Source organism: Antechinus flavipes, chromosome X (assembly GCF_016432865.1).
Source record: "Antechinus flavipes isolate AdamAnt ecotype Samford, QLD, Australia chromosome X, AdamAnt_v2, whole genome shotgun sequence".
Classification (NCBI taxonomy): Eukaryota; Metazoa; Chordata; class Mammalia; order Dasyuromorphia; family Dasyuridae; genus Antechinus; species Antechinus flavipes.
The window spans coordinates 21,397,605-21,414,371 of NC_067404.1; the positions used below are offsets into that span (position 1 = coordinate 21,397,605).

General features: G+C 41.4%; 1 long non-coding RNA gene across 1 annotated transcript; it reads right to left on the reverse strand.

Annotated features, from left to right (window-relative positions):
* Positions 1 to 4,434: 4,434 nt before the first annotated feature.
* Positions 4,435 to 9,864, reverse strand: LOC127542426 (uncharacterized). The gene is made up of 2 exons (XR_007948671.1): positions 9,752 to 9,864; positions 4,435 to 4,779 (listed from the first exon to the last, which is right to left on the reverse strand). It is a non-coding gene; the product is annotated as an uncharacterized LOC127542426 (long non-coding RNA).
* Between the last annotated feature and the right edge of the window lie 6,903 nt (positions 9,865 to 16,767).

Consider the following 16,767-nt stretch of genomic DNA (forward strand, 5'->3'; position numbering starts at 1 on the left):
ACTCGAGGAGTCAAATGAGCATTGGAGGAGCAGCTAAGAGGCGCGGTGGATAGGGCACGAGCCTTGAAGTCAGGAGGACCTGAGTTCAAATGTGACCTCAGACACTTAACATTCCTAGTTGTATGACCCTGGACAAGTCATTTAACGCCAATTGCCTCAGGTGGAAAAAAAAAAAGAACATTGGAGCAGGAAGTACCTGGTCCCAACTCTCACACTTGCTTTGTGACCTTTCTCTCTCCAGCTCAATTTTCTTATCAGTGAATGTGAACACGGCAGGTGATCTCTAAGGTCCCTTGCAATACTGAAAACTATTTCATAAAAGACTATAATTCAAATATCTCCCAAGCAGATACCCTCTGTTAATACTTCTAGGTCTCAAACACTCAAAACTGACAATTAAGAAGCCTCCAATTAAATCAGGCCGTGTCCCCTATCTAAACACCAAATACTCAGGAAAACATGGATTCTCAGGGTTTCCATTTTGGGAACTTCTTATGGCCACCATACTGTTCTCTACTTGTAATACTGGGCAATAGCAGAGTTGAATTTCCTTTTATCCTGCCTCCTATTCAAGTTAGGGCTTTGCCAAAATCACTATGATTCTTTAAGTACCCACCTGTTCTATTAGCTAATCGTTGACTAAAATGAGAAACCCAGCAGCCCATGGGATAGAACCTCATGGAAACAGACATCTCCCCAAAACCTATAGTTTCACCCTAGAGCCTGACTGAAGTCCCTTGTGTTCTCAGAATATTCAAACTTCTTTTCTTTTCCTGTTTTTTCCTCCTTTTTTAAGCTCTGAGAAGTCACTCCCCTTTTATTTCACTACCCTGAATAATTCCCTTCCCCTTTCATCTCCCTCCTTGTATCCCCATCCTATTTCTGTCTCCCTCCCCCAACACCCCACCAATGGAAACTCATCCAGTTCTGCCCATGAGTACCCACCTGTTCTATTAGCTAATCGTTGACTAAAATGAGAAACCCAGCAGCCCATGGGATAGAACCTCATGGAAACAGACATCTCCCCAAAACCTATAGTTTCACCCTAGAGCCTGACTGAAGTCCCTTGTGTTCTCAGAATATTCAAACTTCTTTTCTTTTCCTGTTTTTTCCTCCTTTTTTAAGCTCTGAGAAGTCACTCCCCTTTTATTTCACTACCCTGAATAATTCCCTTCCCCTTTCATCTCCCTCCTTGTATCCCCATCCTATTTCTGTCTCCCTCCCCCAACACCCCACCAATGGAAACTCATCCAGTTCTGCCCATGAGTTGTGCTGGCTGGCCCTCAAAGAGTACAGTGGACTCAGGTAATACCTGGATAGAAGCTGGGAAATTCCCCCCAGGCCACAGCAAAGAATGGCCCTTCTCCAGAGGATAGAGGACTTCTCCAGTGATAGTATTAGCATTTCTCTGGAAGTCTAAACCCCTCCTAGACAAAGATAGCGACATTCACCTTTGTCTCTCAGCACTAGAGAACCGTTTTCATCCAATTTAATTTAATAAGCTTATATTAAGTACCTACCATCATCTAAGCCCCGGAGGGACTTCAAAGAACAAAAGAATACCTTGCACTTCAGTCAGTTTTCCATAGCCCTCCCTTTACCCTCTCCTAAGCCTGCCAGTCCAACTTAAGCAATCAGTCAACAAGTGGTCTGTGCCAGGCTCTCTACCAAAGTAGGGAGAGAGCCAAGGAAGCGGCTCTTCTGCTTGCACTAAAAGATCTCCCCTCCCTGACTTCTCCAGATACCCAGGGCTCTTCTACTAATGCTACAACTTCCTAGTCTTTCCTGGGTTCCCTGAGTCATAAAGTGCCATTTCATAGGCATTTGGCTTCCTGCTTGGGGGGGAGGGGGAGTAGGAGGGCTGCCATAACACACAGTCTATGAAGATTTCCCTAGATCTGTCCAATGGCTGCCCCTGAGGCCAGTCATCCACATATATGTACAAACAGGGAAACCAATTAGGCCCCTTCGTGGCCTCCAAATTTGATAAAGTAGAAAGGGCCATGGACTTGTAGCCGTGAAGACCTAAATTCAAAGATTAATTCCAACCCCTTATTAACTGTGTTTAGATTCCCTGAATCTTAGTTGCCCCCTCAACAAAAAGTATTACTAAAACTTCCAGTTTGGGGCTTTAATTTTTTTTTTAACTGGGGGTTATGGGTAACAAAATGTAGCAATAGAACTTATACAGTCCCAAGTTCAATATTGTATAACGTGCTGTCAGGCCCTGATCCAGAGTTACTATATATATATATATATATATATATATATATATATATATATATAAATTAAGTATTAAAAATATAACAAGTCACTTATTATTGGAAAGGCCCAGACAAGGGCATTAAGTATAATAGAACAGGATTAATGGATAAAGATTACTGGAAGTAAGGTGGTTGGTTATAGCCTTGGGCCAAGGCAGGAAGACCTAAGTACAACCTCAGATATTTACTAGTGTGTGACTCTAGCAGTCACTTAACCTCTGTTTACCTCAGTTTCCCCAGTTGTAGACCGAGAATTATAATAATAGCACCAATTTCAGGAGAGTGGTTATGAGGATCAGACAAGTTAATATTGGTAAAGCGTTCTTAGCACAGTGCCTAGCACATAAGAAGTACTATATAAATGCTTGTTCTACTCCCTTGCCCTTCTTCATCAAAGGAAAGATGCAATCATTTTTTTTCCTTTTTGATCTGTTTTTTCTTGTACAGAAAGATAATTGTAACAATATATATACATATATTGGATTTAACATGTTTTTTAATATAGTTTTTAATTTACAAGATATATTCATGGGTAATTTTTCAGCATTGACAGTTGCAAAACCTTTTGTTCCAATTTTTCCCCTCCTTCCCCTCACCCCTCCCCCAGATGGCAGGTAGACCAATACATGTTAAATATGTTAACATATATGTTAAATACAATATATGTATACATGTCCACACAGTTATTTTGCTGTACAAGAAGAATCAGACTTTGAAATAGTGTATAATTAGCCTGTGAAGGAAATCAAAAATGCAGGCGGACAAAAATAGAGGGATTGGGAATTCAACGTAGTGGTTCATAGTCATCTCCCAGAGTTCTTTGGCTGGGTGTAGCTGATTCTATTAATTACTGCTCTATTAGAACTGATTTGGTTCATCTCATGGTTGAAGAGGGCCACATCCCTCAGAATTGACCATCATATAGTATTGTTGATCTCCTGGTCCTGCTCATTTCACTCAGCATCAGTTCATGTAAGTCTCTCCGGGCCTTTCTGAAAATCATCCTGCTGGTCATTTCTTACTGAACAATAATATTCCCTAATCTTCATATGCCACAATTTATTCAGCCAGCCATTCTCCAATTGATGGGCAGGATTTAACATGTTTTTTTAACATGTTTAACATATATTGGACTATTTGCCATCTAAGGGAGGGGGTGGGGGGGAAGAAGGAGGAAATTTGGAACACAAGGTTTTACAAAGAGTCAGTGTTGAAAACTTTTCCATAACTGAATGGATGCCCATCAATTAGAGAATAGCTGAATAAGTTATTGAATATTATTGTTCTGTAAGAAACGACCAGCAGGATGATTTCAGAGAGCCCTGGAGAGACTTACATGAATTGATACTGAGTGAAATGAGCAGAACCAGGAGAACATTATACACGATAACAACAAGATTATACTATGATCAATTCTGATGGACATGGCTCTTTTCAACAGTGAGATGATTCAGGCCAGTTCCAATAGTCTTGTAATGGAGAGAGCCATCTGCACACAGAGAGAGAGGACTATGGGGACTGAATGTGAACTATAACATAGCATTCTCACTCTTTTTGTGATTGCTTGCTTGCTTTTTGTTTTCTTTCTCATTTTTTTCCTTTTTGATCTGATTTTTCTCGTGCAACATTTTATTTGTGGAAATACATATAGAGGAATTGCACAGATTTAACATATATTGGGCCACTTGCCGACTGGAGTAAGGGTAGGGGAAGGGAAGGAAAAAATTAGAACACAGGGTTTTGTAGGAGTGAATGTTGAAAATTATCCATGTATCTACTTAGAAAATAAAAAGCTATACTTTAAAAAATTTAAAAATGAAAACAACAAAAAAAAGAAAAATTATCCATTATCCTTTAATTAATTAATTAAGCTTTAATTAAATAAAAAGAAAAGATTCAAATTGAAAGGCAGTGTAGTCTACTGGAGCCATAGATGTGCCATCCTAGTCCCCGGGTGTGACTCTGGGCTCTGCTTCCTGCCAGCTATGTGATCTTGATGAATCCTTTTACCTCTGTCAACCTCAATTTCCTCATCTGAAAAATGAAAAAGTTATGCTAGATGATCTCAAAAGCCCCACTCAGCTCTAAATCCTATGAGAAGCATTTAGTGTCTACTGTATAGTCATCCCTGTGCTAGGTATCATATAAACGAATAAAAGACAATGCCTACTGTATGGAAGCTTGTAGTTTAATTGGGGAGACAAAACAGAGAATAAAAATAAAGAGTTAGGAATAACATTTCAAATGGACAGGGCTTCAAGTATTAACTTTCAAAAGATCGCAGAGGACTCAAAAGATTCAGTGCAGCCCTTCCATTCTGCATATGTGGAATTTGAGGCCTTGAGAAAGGGAGTGGATTATCCAGTCACACAATCAGCTGGTAGTAGAGGTCTTGCAGGGTCTCCAAACTCCCGGTCCAGGGACTCATTTGCTATGGCACACTGACTCCCCAGCATGGGCTGTTCCAGTGTTGTTTAAAGGATGTGTCTTCGAGTCCCATGTTTGAGCATTTACACTGTAGGACAATTTGCAATATATATCAGAACAACAGATTTGGAATTTCAACATCTGACTTGCAGTGCTGAATATAACCCACTTTCCCCTCTCTAGAACTGTTTCCCTAGCTATAAAATCGAGGCAAGGGGTAAAGACAATGTCTAGGGACCCTTCCAGTTCCCCTCTACCCTATCCCCTCTCTCTCAAAGCTGGAAAAACTTGGAAATAAGAAAAGGCAGGGAAAGAAGAGAAATTGGGGGGGAGGGAAGGAGGGAACAGGTATTATGTTAAATTGTACCTCCTCTAAATCAGGAGATCTCAAGTCAAAAACTACCAAAAGAACAATCAGGGCTCTGTTTCTCCCTGGCATCTGAGTGTTAGTGGAACATCAAATCTGCTCCTTTTCCATTTGCCCTAATCTAATGAATCCTGACCACTCACCTGGATTTAGGAGGCCCTGCTGTATTCTATTCTCTGGCACCCATGAACTGCTTTGATTGTCTACCTGGCTTCTGACTTACTGGACCCTCAAGCTCCCATTGACCTACCCCTCTCACATTGCGTTCTCCGACCTCCTACCCAGTCTTGCTAGGCCAGCTCCAACCTGCTATCATCCAAGCATTTGTAAAACTCGGCTCTCCAGGCCAGTTGGTCCAACATTCGGTGTCAAATCTGAGTGTAGCCTGAACTCTTCATGCTACTACTCCTCACACCAAATTTCATTTCTATTGGGCCTACTTAGTTCAGATGACCAGATGGATTGGAATTTCCATTTCCTGTTCCTCCCTGCCTAATTCAGTGCCTTCAATTTAGCAAGGGCTTAATGGAGTTTCTGTTCAGTTGAATTTTGGTGATGAGTTCCCTAAATATCTTACCACTGACCACTTGGTTTCTTATTCAATCCCGGTCTCTTTCCTTCTCTCCATCTTCCTCTTGCTCTCTCTTTGGCCTTTCCCTCTCTTATTTCCATGATGACCCCTTCTTTCTATTAAGTGAGAGTCATAGTTACTTACTGAAGCTTCTATATTCCTCATCCCCATTTCCTGGAAGAATTTATATTCAATTGCTTTAATCACTCCTGATGGTTCTACCTCTTCTGAGAACATCCCACCCCCCCCCTTCTTTCTGATTGACTCCTTTGATCTCTTCTCTAATCTGATCAAAAAGTTTTTAAGTGCTTACAATGTAGGTCCTCCAAGTAGAGAGATACTGGAAAATAACAGCTGATGCCTTCAGCAAGGCTGCATTCCACTTGGCAAATAGAGTCTGCTAATCAATAATTACATATATGATCATTTGAGGCAGGAGAAGACACTAGTACGTAGAAAAAATCAAGAAAGGCATCACAGACGGAGGTGGCTTTTAAACTAAGCCTTGACAGAAGCCAGAGATCTAAGGGGCAGAGAGGGAAGAGGCATAAGGGCATTCCAGGCTTGGGGGAGAAGGGGGATGACCCATGCAAAGGCACAAAGGTGGATGAAATGTCCTGTTTAGGGAACAATATGAAGGCCAGCATGAGTAGAACAGACAGAGTGCATGAAGTAGAATCATAAATTAGTGTATGGAGGCTGCAGCCAGATCTTGAAGGATTTTAACTTTCAGTCTAATGAGTGAGTTTTATCCTAAAGGAAACTTTCCTTGAACAGGGCAGTGATGTGGTCAGCTCTGAGCTTCAGGAAGCTGATTTTGGCAACTGTAGGAGGCCAAATTGGAGAGGAGAGAGGCTGGACAAGTTCAATTAAGAAACTGCCTAAAACTGGTAATTGCTCAGGGAGGGATTATTCAGGGAGGAATCAATCGCTCTCTCCCGGTGTATCTGAAATCTGCTTACATTAGCCAATCACAGGTTACACTTGAATCGAGTTTTAAAGTTTAGAAAGCTCATCCAAGCTTCACAATTGCCCCGTGAAATGGGTAGCTCTCTCTATATTATGCCCAGTTTACAGAGGAGGAAGATGAAATTTGGATGGGTGGGTTGCGTGTGACCATTTGGGTACTGTTTCAGAATCAAGATGGAAACTCAGGTCTCTTTAAGTCAAAACGATGACTCCTCTGAGCCAAAAAATTTGACAGTTCGCCAGGTTCCTGGCTAGCTTTTGAACAAAGGCTCCCAATTTGATGATCTTCTGAATAATCCATCACCATCCTCTTTAGGAAAGGGGCCTAGAAACTTTGACCTTTCCCTTCACTCCCTCTCTTATTGGGAGTTGATTGATTCCCCTTGGCTCAGGTCTCCTAGCCACAGAGACAGAAGCAGTGCAGCTGGACTAAAGAGTTAAGAGTAACATTTTTTTTGCCCTTTTGGATCTGATCTTTCTCATGCAGCATGATAAATGTGGAAATATGTTTAGAAGAATTGCACATGTTTAATATTGGATTACTTGCTATCTAGGGGAGGGAAGAGAAAAATATGGAACACAAGGTTTTGCAAAGGTGAAAGCTGAAAACTATCTTTGCATGTATTTGGAAAAATAAAAAGCTATTATTTAAAAAAAAAAAAAGTTAAGAGTAAGAAGTTAGGCTAAGACAACAGCTGTTCCCAGGCTCCAAGGGGAGCACTTGCCCTTCTTGCATGCAAAGCAACTTGTGGTTAGCCTTAGTGGAGAAACTCTGAAGAATAAGAACCAGGTAGAGCTCATGGGAAATATCCCAGGATTCAGCTTAGAGCTGTATGTCTAATGATATTGGTCCAGCTTCCTCTCTACTTTCTCCAGCTCCAGATTTACAGAAAAGGAAAACCATTCTCTTGCAAAGGGAACACTCAGATGCTATGGTAATGGGTACTTTCAAAAGAAATCCAGTAAAATACGAAGGAATCGAGTGGAAAATGATTTGGAAAACTTTTGGGTATGTATTAATACCATTTGTGCCTTTAAAGAAAACAAGGGAGAGGGGGCGGGGGGAAGGGAATATGCATTTGTACTGTACCTACTACATACCAGGAACTGTGCTAAGCACTTTATAAATATTATCACATTTAGTTATCACAACACTGTGCTAAGTGCTTTCCAGGTATCTCATTTAATCCTACAATGAGGATTTTACAATTGAGGAAACTGAGGCAAATAAAAGTTAAATGACTTGCCCAGGGTGACACAGTTCAAAGGGAGGCCAAATTTGACCCCTCCGACTCTGGATCTATTGGGTCTTTCCACTTCACCAGCCAGCAGCCTTTATACTAACAAAAGTGGTTCTCCTCTGCATTGACTGACTATTCCATTTGTTTTGGGAGAGTAGGCCAGGCAGAAAGAGAATATGCAAGCATTCCCGTTGAATTCTTGGGCCTTTTCATAGAGCAAAAACATTCATGGTGAGGGAAGGAAATCATGGCCAATACTAAGAAAGAGGTTCTTCTGATGCAGTTAGCAGAGTATCTGCTCCTGCCTTTCACAATTGTAAAGAAAAATACTTATCTAAACACTCTCCTCACCATTTCCTCTAAAATCATTATAGCTATCATTTAGATGGAAGGGCAAAAATACTGATTTGGATTCAGGATTTCCTGTCTCTGTCTCTCTCTGTGTCTCTCATCATCAATAAGCTTCTCCCACTCCTGGACAAGTTCTTCCCTACCATATGGAGTACAGCTAGGAAACCTCTCAAACTAATTTAGAGCAAAAGCCTTAATGGAGAAGCCCTTGGTCTCTCTGGCTCAGATACTGAGGGGAGACAGTGGGTTTTAAAGGACAGGTTTTCAAAGGTCCTCCTTTGAGGCCTCTAGGTTGTAGGGGGAAGTATTCATTAAGTAAAAGTCAAATCCGACTGTCAATTTATGGTCCTACAATCTTCGTGTGTATAAATAACAATGTAGAAAACCACCACTGAGAGATGAGGGGATAAAGAGATTCTAATCTTACATTTAGACCTTCTTCCTCTTCCCCCTAGGAGTTCAAAAGGCAGAATGATGAAATTCTGCCGCTAATATACATGAAATAAAAGAATAATGGAGCCAGCAAGGAATGGAATTTAATTAGCCAAGCAATTAAAAAAAACACAATTGAAAGATACTCCAAAACTTGGCACAAGTAAAATTGATACCTAATTTTTAAAGAGGTATGAGTAAAAAAAACAACCTCACATTAGTTGAGTCTGTCTACACACACACTCACATACACACTTTCTTATATCCAGACCTTTCTTAAAGGACTGGATCTGATCTTATAGAGTTAGTTATCTAAGATTAAAAATGATTTACTTGGTCATAGTAGCGGAATGGGAAATTTTCTTTTTAGAAAATGATGTGTGTATATATATAAAGCTACTTATTATGATTTCTATATCATATATACAATAGATAACAATTTAATAACATATATTACGTAGAATTAATATATATTAATCTGTTTATCAAATCATTTCAGTTGGATTTCTAAGTTTTCCATATGGTGTGAAAATTTTAAGTACTTTAAAATCCATCTTTCTAGATCTAGGGATTTCAGGCAAAAGCACCTTATGAGCTTTGCTGCCTCAACCTCTCATTTTAATGGTGGAGGGATTGCCTGGTATAAGCAATTGCCCCAAAATAACCCTTCTCTTTCCAGTTGGTGAGAAGGTTGTGTGGTTAATTAGCAGGTGCGGGAGCTATTTTTTTTATTCCAAATTTGTGGCAAATGCCTGGATTCAGGGCAAGATCACCCTCAGCAGACCTCGAGACTTGAATGGGACCAGCCACTCGAGCCAGGAGAGATGCTGGAGGTTCACTGAGACCAGGGCTGGAGAAGAGGCTTCTGGGGTGGGTGGGGGAGGAAGGGGCGCGGGTGGAGCCAAGAAGGCAAAGGCAGGAACTCGCCCAAGCTCTCCGCCGGCGCGCTCCAGGTTCCTTCAAAGAGTGACTCCACAAATTTTAGGGCACCGGCCCACTCCAAAAGGCAGAGCGGAACATTTTCCCGCTGAAGCAACTCAGAAGCTCAGCAGAGAAAATCTGTGACCCCCGAGTGGGAGCCCAGCACGCAATCCCAGCGGCCCCCGCCCTGCCCCGGCCCCGGCCCAACCTCTGAAACAGCAGCAGTCCTGGAAGCTTCTGGTCCTCTTGGTCCCGGGACACCACGGAGGTCTCGGAAGAGCAGTGGAGAAGGTATGTGGCACCCGGGGTGGAGTCCCACGTTCCGTCCCAACGCAGACCCAGCCGGACGGGCCACGCCCCTCCTGGCCCCGCCCCCAGCCCCAGGGTCCGCAAGGCGGTGGCAGTGCTAGAACTTTCGGGACCTCTCCGGGAGGGGGACTCGGGAGGTAACAAGTCCCAGTGCAGCCCCAGGCCGCTCTGGCCCCGCCCCTAGTCCCCTCTTCGGAACCAGGGTCCGAAAGGGCGGGGAACCTCTGAATGGGTAGCAGTGCTGGAAGCTTCTGGAACTTTCCACCTGAGGACGCTGGAGGTTTTGGAAAGTCAGTGAAGCGGGTCTGTGGAACGGGGTGGGACTGCAGTCCCAGCACAGCCCGCGGCAGCGGAGCCTGGCCTCGGGGCAGCAAAGCAGGACTTTATTGCTTTAGCACGCTAGATCTTAGCAGAAAAGAGTGCTTGTGGTCAGATTCTTGGAAGGAGCTCTGAAAACGGTTGCACAAAACTCCTCAAGTTTGGGACTATGCACCCTCCACCCTGGAAACAGGGCCCTACTTTAACAAAGAGGTAAAAGCCCAGTATTATGCTAGGAAAAGGAGCAGGAAACCAAAAAAGTTTCTGACCATCAAAAGTTACTATGGTGACAAGGAAGATCAAAACACACTCAGAAGATGATAACAAAGTCAAAGTTCCTACATCCAAAGCCTCAAAGAAAAATAAGAATTGGGCTCAGGCCATGGAAGAGCTCAAAAGGGATTTTGAAAATCAAAAGAGAGAGGAAAAATTAGAAAAAGAATTGAGAGTGGTGCAAAGGGAAATACAAAAAGCTAATGAGGAAAAGATTGCCTTAAAAAGCCAAATTGGCCAATTGGGAAAGGAGGTACAAAAGTTCACTGAGGAAAATAATTCTTTAAAAATTAGAACTGAGCAAATGGAAGCTAATGACTTTGTGAGAAATCAAGATACAATAAAGTAACACCCTCCCCCCCTAAAAAAAATGAAAAAATGTGAAATAACTCATTGGAAAGACAACTGACCTAGAAATTAGATCTGGTAGAGATAATTTTAAAATTGTTGATCTACCTGAAAGCCATAATAATTAAAAAAAAAAAGAGCTTTGATATCATCTTTCAAGAAATTATCAAGGAAAACTGTCCTGATATTCCATAACCAGAGGGTAAAATAGAAATTGAAAGAATCCACCTCCTGAAAGAGATTTCAAAATGAAAACTCCCAGGAATATTGCAGAACTCCCATGTCAAAGAGAAAAGATTGTGAGCATCCAGAAAGACACAATTCAAGTATAGTAGAGCCACAGTCAAGGAAACACAAGATTTAGCAGGTTCTACTCTAAAAGACCAGGGGGAGGGGACTATGATATTTTGGAGAGCAACAGAGCTAGAATTATAACCGAGAATCACCTATCCAGCAAAACTGAGTACAATCCTTCGGTGGAAAAAGTGGTCATTCAATGAAATAGAGGATTTTTGAGAAGAGGCTTCTCTTACACTAGGTTTGTTTTTTGTTTGTTTTTTTCCCCTAAAATACTTTTTCAAAAGTGTGCCTCTCACCACAACCATGGTGGGTGCTATTTTCACCATTTTATAGATGAAAAAACTGAGGTTCAGTGAGTGGTCCTACAACCAATAAGTGCCTGAGGCAAGTTTAGAACCAAGAAAATTTACTAGGAAATCCAAGAAGGAGCATGGCTTTGGGAACAAGAGGGTAAGTAGTCTGTCCTTGATCCTTGCTATAGGGATCCCTGAGCTGTAACACAGCCACTCATCATGAAGATGAAAGGTTGTCAGTTGCTTAGCCTTTCCTGCCCTTATGAAAGAATGAATAAGCCTTTTTGTGACTCTCTTGTTCCAGATCTGTGGCAGCTTGGCAGGATGGCCGTAACACATATTCCCTTTTGGAAGTTCATGACAAACACCTAAATCCTGCTCCATTGCAGTAGCTTTCCCTTCTTCCTATTCCGTAAGTATCACCAAAGCTGATAGTGACTGCTTCTTCTATCTTCATGGGTTCATTAAAGGTAGCCCCTGTATTAGATCAAGAATGGTATACTCCTCATTGCTGCTGCCCACAATTGCTGCCATTCCACAGCTGCCCTGCCTTCCTTGCTGAGCAAAGGGCTAGCGAAAACATCTCTTGGGGGGGTGAGGAAGGGAGATAGTCTTAAGGAAATGATGGTGTGATAAATATGGTAGTATGTATAGAAAAACTGCATAAGTTTAACATTACTGGATTATTTGCTGTCTAGGGGAGGGGTGGGGGAGGGAGGGAGAAAAATTTGGAACACAAGGTTTTGCAAGGGTGAATGTTGAAGACTATCTTTGCATATATTTTACTTTTTTTTTTTAATTTTTATTTAATAATTACTTTATATTGACACTCGTTTCTGTTCCAATTTTTTTTCTCTCCCTCCCTCCACCCCCTCCCCTAGATGGCAAGCAGTCCTTTATATGTTGGATATGTTGCAGTATATCCTAGATACAATATATGTTTGCAGAACCGAACAGTTCTCTTGTTGCATAGGGAGAATTGGATTCAGAAGGTATAAATAACCCGGGAAGAAAAACAAAAACTTTGCATATATTTTAAAAATAAAAAGCTAGGGGCTGCTAGGTAGTCCGGTGGATAGAGTACCAGCCCTGCAGTCAGGAGGGCCTGAGTTTTACACTTCCTAGCTATGTGACCTTGGGCAACTCACTTAACTCCAATTACCTCAGCAAAAAAAACAAAAACCCTAAAAAACTAAAAAGCTATTAACATTTAAAAAAAGAAAAAAGGAAATGATGGTGACTGCCATGAAAGCCATATAGCTTGCGGCCACTTGAGTTTGAGAAAGAATTAAGCCCAGATGCCAGCTTAGAACAAGGAAGTGATGAAGCCAAATTTATAGAAAGAACAGAACTGGCTTTAACAGCAAGCTGATGAACACCAGTTTGGTAAACTTGCTTCAGACAAAGTTACCAGGAGAAACAGGTGAAGAGTAAGCTAGGTATCCATGAAAGCTAGAGAAATCTGGAAAAGTGCCTTCCTCAGCCAGGAAGCTGCAGTCAAGGGCAAAACTTCAAAAGGGATTGGAGCCCCTGGATCTTTCATGAGACTGAGGTGACAAGACTCTTGGAGAGATAGTCTGAAGTATAGTCTAAAGTACATGGGAAAGTTCTTTGGGGGCCAAATCAGGATGTCATCTCTGAGCAAGTGTTCACAACCAGAGAAAAGATGACCAAGCAAGTTTTCAGAGAGGGCTTAGAATGCTCAAAATCTTACCAACCAAGATGCTCTAATTTGGAGGACCTAGGTCCATTAACCAGGCCAGAGGTACTATGAGCAAACTGATGGTGGCTAGAAGAAAAACAGACAAGGATTGGTCAAGCAGCTAGTATGGAAAGCTCTGGAAGCTCAAGATGTAACTCTATGACTTACATGAACTGATGCTGAATGAAGTGAGCACAATCGGGTTCGGATGGGACGGAGGAAAAGAAAAAGAAGAAAATAGTATGCTTCAATGTACTTTCAGTCTCTATACTTCTCTCTCTGGATGCATTTGGTCATTTTCCATCCAAAGTTTTTGGGAATTGCCTTAGATCATTGAATTGCTGATAAGAGCTAAGTCCATCACAGTGGATCATCACTTAATAATCTTGTTATTACTATGTACATTGTTCTCTTGATTCTGCTCATTTCCCTCAGCTTCAGTTCCTGTAAGTCTCTCCAGGCCTCTCTGAAATCCTCCTGCTGGTCATTTCTTATAGAACAATAATATTCCTTTACATTCATGTACCATAACTTAGTCATTTTCCACCTGAGGGGCATTCACTCAATTTCCAATTCTTTGCCACTATAAAAAGAGCTGCTTCATACATTTTTGCACAGGTGGGTTCTTTTCCTTCTTTTATCTTCTCTTTGGATACAAAACCAGTAGTTTACCCTCATTTTTCATGGGGAAACTGAGGCCCAGAGTGAGGCAGTGCTCTCTGGCAAGAGCTGAGGCTTCCCTGACCTCTACCCAGAGCTTTTACTTTTTAATACCACATCACCTCCTTTTCCTCATTTGGAGAATGAGTTAGTTTTAAGGGTGGGGAAGAAGGGAGGACCATGGTCAATCAGAGTGTGTGTAATGGCTTCCTGTTAAAGCTAGCAATAATAGCAGCTTATCAAAGCCCATTTTGTAGCTGAATGAGGCCCTGGACCTCTTCCATTCAAGATGGCTACCATGAACCTTAGGAGGGTAAGAGTGGAGGGGACATCCTCCAATTTGTTTCTTGGTCAATGGCTTGATTTTGGGGAATTAGAAAATCTCTGAAGAATTCCAATCATCAAGCATTTATTAAGTTACACATTCCATCCGTACCTTCTACCCATCATGATTCTTGGCAGTATTCTCCATAAATTCTTTATAAGGAAGACATAGTTCAATTCAATGTGATGGAGAACTTAATCAAGGTCTTCTAGCATTATGTGGAAACCAGTATAGGTCCATTGGTTTACCCCCTCACTTGTGCCGATTACTAGACCACTTCCATTTCCAATCTCACACTTCCTTTTGGGCAAATTATCATTGTAATATGTTACAGCCTACTTCCACCCACCATCCATTTCTATCGTCCTTTGGGTCAGCTGCAATTTTGACTTATTGGACATTATGGTGATTCATGCAAGTCCCTTGCAAATGGAGATTATTTCATTCATTGCTCTTGTATCCCCAGTGAATTCCAGGCTCGGTGCCTGGAACATAGTCAGTATTTAATAACTGGTTTTTGGTTGATTGTATCTCTTGAATAATTAAGAAGCTGGGCCTTTGTTTAACTTAGGATGCTTGAAAATGCCACAAAATGTTTTTGTTTCTCCCAGAGGAAGATATTGTCATTAAAAAGATGATGTTTCGTTTCAGGGGAAAACAGGATTGTCAAGCACATTACATGGCTTCACCAAAGGTTATCTGTTCCCCTCTCTTTCTCCAATTCTGTTTTGGGCCCAGTTCTTTTCCATGACCAGTGTCTAAGATCTATGGACCAACACTATGGATCATCTATTCCACAGCATGTCATAGTCCCTCCCATAAGATATCTTCCATGAATATGGAAAATCATGTGAATCCTTGAAAGATGTAACAAAATAAAACTGACCCTTTGTTATCAATCGAGGCACAAAACAGGGAAAGTCTCCTCATGAGAAGTATTTACCAACATCTAGCAGCATATCCAGGGCAAAGTCAATACATCAGCAAGCTTTTGTTAAACTTCTATGGTGTGTTGAATCCTAGGAGTCCAAACTGAAGAAGGATTCTCTGGAGATAGGACGATGAGGTTTTCTGGATGTTTCTGTTTGCATTGTGGGGCCTCTTATATGAGATCCTTCATTAAAAATTCAGCACTGGAAAAGGCAAGTGAATGAAGAATATAAACAGGAAATATAAAATCTCTTGGTAAAGCAAGACAATTATTAAGGTAGAATAATGAGGTTGGGCTCGTCATTCTTTCAGATTCTTGACATCTTTAAAAGTCTTTGATTCTTTGAGGAATAGAATTTTAAGAAGTGAGTATTTGGGATCTGAGACCTCTGACACAAGTACTTCCATAAACATAGGAATTCAGTCACGCTTTTAGTTTTCTTTGACCTTGTGAAATTAATTATCACTCCTCAGCATGTTCTCTGTGCCCTTCCGAGAGAGAGAGAGAGAGAGAGAGAGAGAGAGAGAGAGAGAGAGAGAGAGAAACAAAGAGAGAGAGAGAGAGAGAGAGAAACAAAGAGAGAGAGAGAAAGTCACCTAGGTAATACCACTTTCTGTTCTACCATGAGGAATCACACGTGACTTTCTTGTCCTCCCTCTTTCCAAAACACATAAGTTACCATATGGGACCACCTGCCCCATCCCAGAGGTGCAGGGTTTTTCTACTTTCATCTGATGTATACAGAAAGCATCAGAAAGATTAGGAGAGAAGTTTATGTCCTTGTAAATGATATTAATGGCAGTCTTCCTACTTTCCCAGTTTGCAAATGTTTAGCCTCCCTGATTGTGGGAACAATGACTCTTAGTAACCAGGGAGATGAGTCAAAGACACAAAAACAATTTTCCAGATGGCTAGGGACCTAAGAGCTCATCTAGTTCAACTACTTCATTTTTATAAATTGGGGGAGAAGGGAACTAAGGCAAAGCTTAGTGCAGAGAAACCAAGGGACTTGTTAGGGCCACATATTCACCCACTGAGTCAATGGCTAAAGATTCAAAGCAGAGCACCCTTTGTTCTACCCTTTCATTTTCCCTTGTCTGATTTGACTCAACCATTGTCTCCTAAATAAGAGATTTAGAAATCTGTATCTCTGTGATTAATTCTATACCTCATACCAATTTGTTTCAAGAAAGGGCTGCCAACTATGTCAGATGTGGCCAAGTTTTTATAATGTATTGGTTTGCAAGGCACACAGGCTTTTAAAACATCCTGGAGCTTGAAGGCCACTGTTATCCTCACCCCTCCCCTTGGCCTTGGATAGTGTTGGCTTCCTGAATCCCCTATGTGTGTACTCTCCAATTGAAGTGATTTTTGAAATACTCAGAAATATAGATAATCCCCTAAAAAGAGGGGGACCCAGGAAGAGAAGAGATGGGGGAGTTTCCCTTAAAACTAGATTTTTTTTTTTTAAAGTATTGAAGATCAGGCCTGCTGAGAGGCCTTTTATGAAAAAGCAAAACAAAAATATCTACTGAACTTTTCTGAGTAAAAACAGACTTGCAAACAGCTATAGATCCTAAAGTAGAAAAAAGGTTTTCCCTTTTCAAGTTACAGCTCAGGTATAGGCCCCAGTGATCTCCCCCCCCAAAAAAAATTTCAAGCATAAAGCCCAGCCCAGGAGATAGAGGGTCATACATGCAACAAGCCTGGGACTTAATGGCACCCAGACTGCTCTGGGACAGACATAAGAACAAAGGTAATTACT